Source organism: Hoplias malabaricus, chromosome 4 (assembly GCF_029633855.1).
Source record: "Hoplias malabaricus isolate fHopMal1 chromosome 4, fHopMal1.hap1, whole genome shotgun sequence".
Lineage (NCBI taxonomy): Eukaryota > Metazoa > Chordata > Actinopteri > Characiformes > Erythrinidae > Hoplias > Hoplias malabaricus.
Window position 1 is genome coordinate 66191088 of NC_089803.1, and position 12439 is coordinate 66203526.

Below are 12439 nucleotides of genomic sequence, written 5' to 3' on the forward strand. Positions count from 1 at the left end.
TTATTTTGAAAAAAAAAAGAAAAAGACATAATAGTAATTTTAAATGCTTGTTTTTCAATGAAGGGTATCTTTACAATAACCAATTACAATATTTTTTTTTTGATAATTTGTTCAAGCTTGGAATCAGAAATTAAATATGTATCTTATAATAAGGCTTTTTCATCATACTTTGTGATTTGAACTTGAACGAGGCAAATATAAAACCTAGTAATTTTGAACAAACATAACTTGGTGGCCACTACATCACACGTAATCACAATGTCTCAGTGCAAGGTTGGGATAAAACACATAGATTTATTGACTATTAAACGCATTATTTAATAGGAAAAGCACTTTGCCTGTAAGACATACAAGAGGCTAGGATTGTAAAAGCTGCATGTGGTTCAGACACTACTGTGAAGATCATTATGAGGAGAGCGAAAGGAGAGAGGAGCAAGGGACAGGGAAAGGACAGGAGGCTCAGTGATGGTCTTATTAGTCAATGCTCTACGTGTTCTCAGATGCAGGGCCGTAATTACTGGACTGAATGAGTGTCTACCGTGAGAGACTCTGTTTGTGTGTGTGTGTGTGCGTGTGTGTGTATTTGTGTTCCTACCTTCTCATCTACTAGAAGTGATTATGTCTTCTTCCACTGCTTTTAATGAAAACGAGATAAAGTGGTGTCTCAGAGATGCCTTAATAACATTGATTTTACATCAGTGCTCCAGCATTAACAAATCAACAGGCTTGATGTTCCAGCCCACCAGACAAGTATTTCATTCTATAAAAACCTGCAGTAGTCACAATGATTCAGGCCCACAAACACTTACGATAATACCCAAACATATAAACAATCAAACTAATAACAGTAGGGAGGCACTCTTATGGGGCTTGTGGGACACTACTGATATGAGACCATTTTAACATGCTCTGTCTGCTAGGGCTGGCCAACAGTTTTTGAATATTTGTTCCTTAGGTTGGTGCATAAAAAGGATGATTGGGAATGAAATGCCCTGGAGCAGCTGCAGGACCTTGAGCCTAGGCTCACTTTGCCCAGTATCTGCCAAAACACATGGACCAAGCTATTTGAACTACCAAACATGTGAAAAGCACTTAAAGAAACATTAGCTTTCCACTAGTACAGCTCCCTCATGAAATGGAGCCGTGACATCACAATACCTCGTTTCTAACAGTTTAGAAGTTAGATGCTGTTAATTTGTGTATTTGTGTGTTGTCTTTGTTTTTTTAGGCTGAACACAGCTCCAGTTCTCACAGTTGCACATTCAGCTTTCACTGGAGATTTTCCTCAGCCACCGACCCAAGGAGCGTTTGAACCTCTTCAAAACAAATGTCATGAGCTGCTGTTGTGAGTCTGATAAAAGCAAATGTGAAAGCTGCTGTAACTTCACAGATTTTACAAGCAGCTATTTTGTACTGAAGCTCTGCATTTCGTGGTGATTGACAGGTCTCTCTTGTGGGGACTGAAGGGTAGGGCGAAGGGTTAGGGCTACATGGACTTACAGATTTTTCAGAGGCATACTCCAAGCTAAATGTTATGAGACATTTCCCAGAACACTTTCTGAATAATCTGCATGATGTGAGAAACCCATAAACATCAATATTTTAATATGAATTAAATATTAATATTAATATTAAATATAATTTTCGTATGAAAAGTCTGTATTAACCAACTATAAAGGTGTATTTCACGACTGTAATCATAAAACGCTTTTTATAAAATTCAGAAGATGCTTCCTCACAATTTGCTAGCTCTCAGTCTGTTTGCTGCTCGAAACCAGTCAAATGTGTTTACGAAGCACAAACGAACAAACAAACCCATAAATGTCAGTATTTTCTCTTTTAAAGACTAGACTAGCCATTTTATGGTCGTATTTTAATTTAGTTTTTATATATTGTGACCCTTTACTTCCTAAAAATCATACAGCCTTGCTAGTAGAATGCTAAGGTCTCAGTACTTAGCTAGCTAATTTCTAGATCCACCTTAAAAATTTAAGCAATTGCATTCTGGCCATGAAGTTACTATGATATGTAAAGGTGACGTTCATGACTATAATAAAAAAACACTTTTTATTTAAAAAAAAATAAATAAATAAAAAATCCCCACCATTTGATCTCTCTTTGTTTATGTGCTTAAAACCGGTCTAATGTGTTTACGAAGTCTCAGTGTCTGTAAATTAGTAAAAAAAAAACAAAAAAAACGTTATATCTGGTTTGCTAGATTTTCTCTCTCTCTCTCTCTCTCTGCTCATGGCAGAGAAATCTGAAGTGTTTTTGACAATGAAGAGAACTCCAAATGTTGAGGATGTTGCTATATTCCTGCTCCATAGGTGGGTAATGTTGACTTATTCACTTTGGATCACTTATGGTGGAAATATCTCCATACTCTGGACATTACCAAAAAGTGCTATAAAGCTAAACAAAAGAGTTTCTGTGATAATTCAAAGAACTAGAATAGAATCTTACAGAGAGGTTAAACTTCATCAACAAACAACTGTAGTTTTTTTTCCCCTCAAACACACCATTCCACATTAAAACACCCACAGCATCTGAATGTAAATTACCAGAGAGTACTGCATTTCCCCACAATCTAAGACATCCCTTTTAAGGTGAAACTGTAAGATTCCAACAAAAAGCTCTGAAATAAGAAGCTGAATTCAGATTCATATCACAGAAGAGTTATGACTGGGTGATAATATGTGATTGCCAAACAATTCTGAAGGCATGATATTTAACTAAAGTCCAACAGAGAGGCTGATGCATGGTACTGCTTCTCTGAAATCCCTACACACTGGCAGAGCTGCCTATACACAATGCATCAGGCTTTTGAAGGGTTGTCCCATTTCATAGGGCCAGATTTTTATCAATACACCTTGTAACTGAGTTCCGAGGGGCAAGCTGACACTTGAAAAAAGGGGTTGGGTTAAAAGTAAGAAATGGGTTTGGGCCATCTCCTGCGGCTAAGCAACAGACACTGTTCTAGTGTGGACATTTCCAAACAGGTTTTCTCAGGCACAAATTGCACTTGTGCTAATGCCTTCATAACTACATTTTAATCTTGTTCTTCAGATTTTGCAGTTAATTTGTACTAGTTAGAAAATGAAAAGAAATCCATAATTACACAGAGGAACAATTGAGGCACATTTTTCAAGAGTTTAAATATAACATGGACGAAATAAAATATTGTTATATTCAGTTTAAGAGCCTATGTGTCATCTGCCATCCATCAGTATAAATGGCAGCGCTCTTCTTTTTATTTCTTTGATATTTGATATTTGATATTTTATTTGATATTTTTGATTAAAAATAAGGTGCCAGATACTAGTCAACTAAGGCAAAATGCAAAAAATTTTTTTGTAAATGTTCAATGTTTCCATATTGGAATAACCTTGAAATATCAGAATACTGCTACAGTAATAAGCCAAAGCTATTTCCATTCATGGATTTGCATTGTGTACTATATCCAGTCGCAGAGGAAAGTTGTAACACACTGAAGCAAAGTCTGCCATCTCTCTCTCTCTTCCATCTCTCTTTTCACTCTCCCTTTCCTCCCTCTTTTTCTCCTCAGTCGCTCTCATCTCTTTCTCCATCATACACTGTCTGTCTATCCCTCTCATTCTCTCCACCACATCTCTTTCTCTTTTCTATTCAGTCTGTCTCTCTGTCTCTATCGTTCTCTCTCTCTCTCTCAGGAGTCTATTTGATATTCAGTGTTATTCTGGCCTGTAGACATATCATGTTTACGGCTGAACGAGGGAGAGAGGAGGAAAGAAGGCGAATATCAAAGAGCATACATTTCCCCCTGCTCTCCGTGTGTCTTCACCTTCTGTTGCCGGTGTACCCTCGGGGTCCTGCTCACATCCTGAGGCCACAGTCCTAACAACAACTCCCTGCCATGCTCTTTGGTCATGGGGTGTTTACCTCTCCTCGTTTTTCTTTCTTTCCCACCTCTCTCTCTCTCTCTACATATATACACACACACACACATATATATATATATATATATATATATATATATATATATATATATATATATATATATATATATATATATATATATATATATAGATAGATAGATAGATAGATAGATAGATAGATAGATATAGATATAGTGTGTGTGTGTGTGTGTGTGTGTGTGTGTGTGTTGACACATATTCCAGTAAGCACAGCTGGAAAAATAGCAAGAGATGTAGCTATATATACATGAATACACCAAAGGCTAAATAAAGGGTCTTTACTGTTATGTCATCTGAGGTGAATGGAAAGAAAACTTTATACACTATTTTTAAAAAGCTGGCTTGGGAAGTTTAAAATGCTTCATTAAAGTTTTTAATATGTCAGAAACGTTTAATAAACATGCAGTGCGAAGGACTGACTCCCCCTCAGGGTGTGTTCCTGCCTTGCACCCAGTGATTCCGGGTAGATTCTGCCCCCAGCGCAACACTGAACTGGATAAACGGTTATAGACGATGAATGAATGAATTTATCTTCTGCAACAGCTTCAAACAGTTGAGTGTCACAGTGGGTCTGGAGCCTATCTTGGACAGTGTTCCCTCGCTCACCCTCACACCTGCTGACAGCATTGCACAGTAAATTCAACTACAAATATGTGTTTTTGGATTGGGGATGCAACTGAAACCCCTGGAGGAAACTCATGCAGACATGGGGACAACACACTAAGCTCCTCACAGAGTGAAATTAATTAGGGATTCAACCCACAACCCCAGGACCCTGTACATTTGTGGTAATGGTAAACACTTCTAGGTTAACACAGATAAAATATAGTATTTTCATGATTCTTATACAGTAAAGTTTGCTATGTTGGCTACCTGGTACTACCTGAACCTTATCTGACCTGGACATGTGGTGGGTACACACTCATCCAACACTATTGCCACAAACACTGCCAGGGTGCCAGATCAAAGGTGTTTTCAGCATAATTCTGCAGCTTGGATGCCGTTACCTTCAGATATTAATTATATTTTGTTGATGATGACATCAGTAATAGTAACGATCACTATAGGGAACCAGTTGCGAGCAAATGCAGGACGCTGTTGGCTGAAAATGTTTAGTTAGTCTGCTATTCTCAGTTCGACAACTCCTGTAGCACTGCTGTGTCTGATCCATTCATAACAGTGCAACACCACATGAATAAACTGAATACATGGAATAAAAGATCAGATCTTGAGGAATCTGAAACAGATCCGAATGAAATTATTCCCAAATGTTTTAGAAACCAAGACCAGACGTACTGCCCATTTAATAATGCCTTCATTTCCCTGATAAATATTACATACATTGTTTCAGTGAGCAGAGTCTTTCCTGATTGGTCGTCTGTGCTGTCCGGCTGCATCTGATAGTCTGTCAGGTTCAATCCATGTCCAGTTATGCAGGTCATAAAGCAACCAGGCAAGAACAATTTTACTGTGTACCAGGATGTTCATATATATTAAACAACAAAAACTGCAGTTTGATTGATTTCTGTAGTTAGCGAGGTTCAGGTGCATAAAAATAACAATAGGAAAATAAAGAAGCTGAATCTGTTGCCCTTGAACTGCCACATAAAAACAATACATGCCACCCAGTCGCTTTTCCTGTGGTATTAATTTACATCTTGAAAAATTGTATGTCCTATTTCTAGCTTGGTCTTTTGTATGTATTGAGGTTTTGGGACAAAAAAATAAAAACTATTTGTGCAGTATGACAGCATTAAGCATAAATATATTTAGGTAAATAATATTAAATTAGGGCTGTCATGATTTTAAAAAAACATCATTGTGAATAATTGAATCACGTTGGTACCCCAGTTAATTAATTTCCGTGTAACATACTTAAACCCTAAAGATTTTCTTGTTTAACATCAGCGTTTAGTTTGAAATATAAGAACGGACTGAATGAGCTTCAGCAGAATGGATTTATTACTTTCAGAATACAGCCCTGAGCCATTAACTTTAGCAGTTTATAGAAAGGTCATTTAGAGGAAATAATTATTCATTTCTGCCTTTATTACACACTGACATATAGACGGACACCAGCTGTAGCCATTTACTCCTACATACAGTTACATTACAACAACATTTACAGATGTTCTAAGCTACTGCTTCTTTTGAAGCATTAATAATCCAAAGATAAAATAATAAAAAACATATGAAATAATGAAAAATTTGAAAATAAAATGTTCAATATTATAAGTACTTAAACGGTCCACTGAGATGGGCCAATATCTGGAAAAATTTAAGAGAGCAATATCTGGAGAAAGTATCATTTTATTTTATTTTATTTTATTTAAAAAATGCTGAGTACCAGTTGTGTTTATATAATCACACTTTTGTGAAAGTTTTAATTGGGCCTGTAATATTGTCTTGGTTTCCAGTTTTATCAGAGGTACTTGAACATAATTTCTGATGGATACATACACCGGGTCAAGGAGCAAAACATTGGATAAAAAAGAAACAAAAACAGAGAATTTTTTAGAGACATCTTCTGAAAAGAAAGCTGTGCTTGCAAATGCTTAAAACACCATAGTGTTTGCTGACAGGATAGACTTACAATAAAAGCTGTGTCACTGGCCAAATTAGTCATTGGCAAATGTTAAAACTACCATCTAGATAATATCAGGTTTGCCCATTTATGTCAAAACAAAAGTAGCATCAAAGCTATAGCATGCTCATTCATTCATTCATTCATTCATTTTCTGCAACTGGTTCATCGATTTTCAGGGTTGTGTTGGGTCCAGAGCCTTAAAAGAGTCACAGGACACAAGGCAACAGCACGCCCTGGGCATGGCACCAGTCCTTCCAGCACCACTGTACCACTTACTATAGCGTACTGCCCTTTAATTTCTATCTCTTCTCACTAACAACAAAAAGCCTGGAACTTGGCTTTAAATGTATGATTAATTTCCAGCATTATCTGTTAACACAGTATGTGTGAGACATTGTGTGAGACATGAGAGGTTACTGAAAACTAATATTCATCTCATCGCTGTCAGTTACATATTAGCCATTAAAAGAACAATCAAATTTTCTAATTAATTAATTTGTTAAGATGTAAATAAAACAGCTATTTGCTCTGTATTCATTGCACCTCTGGCTCTTGTTGCCAACAAGTGAAGAAATCTGAGTCAGTAGACTTCAACACACTCTGAATTATGTTATTTACATTGCATTAAATAAAGAAATTTCTACCTGCTGTCAATAAAATAAACACTCCAGAAAAGCCAGCCTCCATGGATCCTGCAGGCTGTCAATGTGAGAAAAAACAAATCATGTGAACTGCCCAACATTCACCCAGTCAGGACAAGGAGGAGCTGCGAGTTCACAGAGTGCAGTTATATATTCAGTTAAGACACATTATGTGAGTTCTTTTAAACAATTCATTAATTCATTTGTTTGTTCATTTATGTATTCATTCATAACTGCTTCATCCTGATCAGGTTCTGGACCCACCACAATCACTGAGCATATGGCATCAACACACCCTTAGACAGGGCTCCAGTGAAGTAATAGGTGAGTATGAATGCGTATCCAGACCTATGTCTGTCAGGATCCAGGTATTTTAACTGTTCTTGGTGTTTGTGCTCTTGAAAATTTCAATGTAACTTCAACAGTGAAGGACAACACCAAGCAAGAACACGAGGACATGGACAAACAAGAATGAATGTTCACATCAGAACAGTCCAATTCAGATGTCTTTCTATTTTGGAGGCAGATTTGAAAACTGAAAGAGGGGCTAGAATTGTTTGCCTGCTAAGGTTCAGAACAGTGCACTTTGCCAAAGTCATATTGTCCTTCTTTTCATTAAAATAAATAAAATAAAATAAAATAAAAACATGGACGTTTAAGAGGGGTACAGAGGATATTTCCTTCTCCTGGTTAAAGCTGTTATTTTCAGGGGCTGGTAAGAGCTTCTACAGGGAATAAATGCTTTCTTAGTTTCCAAAAAATGTACGTGGTCTTACCTTAGCTGAAGAGAGAGAAAGAGAGAGAGAGAAAGGGAGAGAGAGAGAGAGAGAGAGAGAGAGAGAGAGAGAGAGAGAGAGAATGTTCAAGTTCTCACATTGAAGAAAAGAGGATTAACTGGAAGAAGAGCTCCCCCTACCTGATAACTTTAATATCTCCCATTCATTCTCTCACCAACCTTACTTTGAAATACTGTTACTGCAGACATACATTACCAGCAACAATAAAAAACACATTATATATTATATAAATATATAGAGATCAATTAAGCATAAGCCTTATGTACCTTTATATCTGTACATTATTATAGAACATGTGCATGTATGCAATTACAGCTTTCATCTTAGATCCAAGAACCCCTTGGCCCTAGACTTGAATGTTCAATGCACAAAGGTTTCTACTGGGTGTGACTGTGTGCAAATGGACTCAGAGATGTAAACGCTGTGGGTATAGACAGATGTCTGTGGTCAGAATACGCTAGCGACTGCCCTGAGGGCCTTTTCCAGAGTTCTAAAGGCTCCTGCCACATGAACGGCAGCACTCGGGAGTTCTCCATGGATGGAAAGCGAAAGCGAAGGTTAAATGGGGGTGCGTTTGAAAGCGAGCGATCACTCCAGACAAATAAAGGAGGTTAATGTGAGGCTTGTCAGGGCGCTGGAGCAGCTTGTCGCTCAAGGCCCCACAGTCCTGGGGCCAGGGAGACACATCAAACACCTCCTGCGCTCACTGGCCACCGAGAGCCAGTTCCCTTTACAGTCCTGCAGCAGACTTCCTGCATACTGATACATTTCCCCTCTAGATTCATGCTCAGTGAGGCAGACTTTCTTTTTTGGAGCCTTTAAATGTTGTTCGGCTGTTAATTTAACAAACATTCCTGCAGAAAGGGGTGTATCACTACAATACTATAATGTGATCAATCAAAACTGATAGACTGCAATTAAGATTTCATTTTAGAACAAGATGCTACACTCACAATTGAACTGATAGCATCCTTCCACTGTGTCAGGATTTTTCCCTGTTTCGTGTTTACCCTGGTCTGTTGTTTTGCAGGGCAGCACGGTGGTGCAGCAGGTAGTGTCGCAGTCACACAGCTCCCTGTGTTCTCCCTGTGTCCATGTGGGTTTCCTCCGGGTGCTCCGGTTTCCTCCCACGGTCCAAAAACACACGTTGGTAGGTATATTGGCGACGCAAAAGTGTCCATAGGTATGAGTGAGTGTGTGTTGCCCTGTGAAGGACTGGCGCCCCCTCCAGGGTGTTTTCTTACCTTGCACTAAGAGATGCTGGGTAGGCTCCTGAACTGGATAAGCGCTTATCATTCAATGATTTCATGGTTTTTTGGGCCTTTTCTATGTCTTTCCTGAGTTTCCTTGTAGTCTGTCAGAGAAATGGTAAAGCACAAAAAAGAGGAAAATCTGCAAATCAAACAAAGAACACTCTGGTGTTTACAGAACAGTGTGGTGGCTGCCAGAGCTCAGACAGAGTGCAGCCAGCTTCTAAGACGGAAGCTGAGATCTAGAAAAATACCCTTGTGATGGTTTGTGAAAGAACAATTGGGGAAAAATAGATAACTGAGCAAATGAGGGCAGAGAAGGAAGAGAATGGCAAAAAAATAAATGCAAATTTTCTTGTTGTTTCAAACATGTGTGTGAGCTGTGGGTGGCTCATGCTTTAAAGTAACAGACAGTGAAAGTAGCATCCTAAAATGCTAATTTCCTTTGAACTCAAATTTCTATTGATTGATGTCAATCAGTTTTATCTTTTTTATAACTGTAGTATTATTAAAATATGAAAGATAGCTGCCGTTTTCAAATTCTGTGAAAATGCACAACTGAATTGACAACAGGTTTTTGAACAGTATCATCTCTTCACAATCATATTCTTTGAAACATGTTCACCTACCACTGCCTTCATCTGAATACACAGACCTGGTTTTGGCAAGGCCTTGGGAATAAGAAACTTCACACAGTAACATCAGGACGCCAGAGACAGCAGCTCCTTATGATGCACATAACTGGAGTCTGCTACACAGTGGTACAGGAGGAAAGCCCAGTAGTGTTTAAAGGTCAGCCCCTCTTGCATTAAGCTCCCCCTGTTGTTTTGGTAATGCCTCCAGAAATGCCCAACAATTCAAAAGCCATCCCTCAGAACACTCCACTCTTTGTGCTTGGGGTCGACCCTCAGCACCCCATTAAAATGTAGCCTGAAACATAGCCTGAGGGTGTGCAGCCATTGTTGTCAGCTTCTCGCAGAGATTTTAAATACCAGTGCAGGCAAACTGGGTCTGAGGTCTGCCCCAAGTGGACAAAGCCAGCCCCCTTCCTTTAAATTGGATGAGATCTAAGGGACGAGGTAAATTAAAGTGGGTTCCACTGATTTTTCAAAATGTCTTTTAAGGTAACAGTGGCAGGAGTGTTCTGAGGTAAAATGGTTGAAAAAGATGTAGTAAAAGATGGCGATAGGAACTAGAGCTTGGAATATTTACAGTACACATTCAGCCATGTTTTTTTACTCCATGAACCCAGCAGTGAACCTCCATGTTTTATATACAATGTCCAGGCATAGACTCAAGGGAGGTCAGATAAATACAGTGGTACTGAAAACATTTACTGCCCAATGACTTTGGCACATGCTGCATCGTGAAAATTGAGTGCACTATTTGGAATAATCTTGATATCTTTAACAAACTACTAAATTAACAGCACAGTCTAAAAAACCCCACACATTTTACCTGGCCATTTTTACACAAAACAAATGCTGTATATCTACTTTTGTCCAGATTGTGTGAGTTGAAGTGAGTATTAAAAAAGGAGAAAATACTTAAATGCACAGGGCAGACCCCAACAACAGAATTAGGAATTGGTGTATTGAATTGTGAATTGTGAAAATGGGGTTTTATTTTACACAACCAGTTGTTTTATCTATTGTCCTGGAGTTTCTTCTCTTGGATATTTAGGTGAGCGCAGCAGGTAGTGTCGCAGTCACACAGCTCCAGTGTGGTGTGTTCTCCCTGTGTCTGCGTGGGTTTCCTCCGGGTGCTCCGGTTTCCTCCCACAGTCCAAAAACACACATTGGTAGGTAGATTGGAAACTCAAAAGTGTCCGTAGGTGTGAGTGTGTGAGTGAATGTGTGTCGCCCTGTGAAGGACTGGCGCCCCCTCCAGGGTGTATTCTTGCCTTGCGCCCAATGATTCCAGGTGGGCTTTGGACCCACCGCAACCCTGAAGTGGATAAGGGTTACAGATAATGAATGAATTAATCGGCTCATAATCAGATTTCTGCAAGTATCTGATTATTCAGGGGGTCATATAAACAACATACTCTGATTTCTTTGATCATCCGAGTAAAGTCTACAAATCCGACTAAGAAAGCTGGATTTTAGCTCAGTAATCGGATTTCTCAGTGTGCGTTCACTTATACCACGATTTCTTTTGTTTTTCTCAGTTGAAGAATGCACGCAAACATCACTGGATATAGTGTAGAGACTCTTGCTGTTCTGTATTTGTAAGTTCCACTCACTCCCAACAGTCCTTGCTATGAATGTTTATCCAGTCGGCACAGTTCTCTCACTCTCTGTAAAGGAGGGATACATATGCTAATCCAAGAACAGATGCTCTTCCAAAAAACTTGTCTCCATCTTGCCAGCAATATAGAAAAATCTGTAAGCAGGGCAGCGTAGTATTAGAAACTAAAGCTGAAATCCGATTATTGTCTGAAACCTGGAGTTTTCTCTTTATTATACAAGTGCAAGTAAATGCATTGATCAGATTCTGGGTCCTGGACCCACCGCAAACTTAAACTGGATAAGTGTTTTAAGACAATGAATGAATGAATATGAAGCACAGCTGCTGTGTTCAAGTGATGTCGTGAACTAAAAACCAACAAAAATATATGTTTATGACTGGACAGCTGTGATGTTTGAAAAGTAATTTTTATGTATGAACATGTCGTCGTTCCACACGTAGCGTTCAGCTGGAGACTGTGTCGTATGCCTTCTCATGACAATCTGAAAAGCATGCACAAATATTTGGCGTGGTTTATCAATGGGGCGATGTTATCAATGTTATCTACAAACACCATAATGACATCCCCCCACTTCTCAATTAGAGACAAAGTGGAACACAGCAATAATTCTAGCTTAAAACCACAATGCTAATGTCGAAGGAGACACAATGAGTCAGACGTCAGCATTCATACACAAACTTTATTGGATTATGTTGTCCAACAGTGCAATTGCATTTACAGAGGGGTTTACCCGTGTGACTCTACAAATGATTTCCAGAGGTAATGGATGTTCTGGCACAATCAAGTGTCATTTTATTTTAATATCAAGCAATAACATCTTGGTCCATAGTTCTTAATTTCTACAGTGAAGTGTGATTGATACTGGACCAGCACCACAGCATGCTAGTAATGAAGAAACACTGTATGGACAAAGGACAGAGAAGCCACAGAGATTTAATGGATTTATAAACCGATACATTG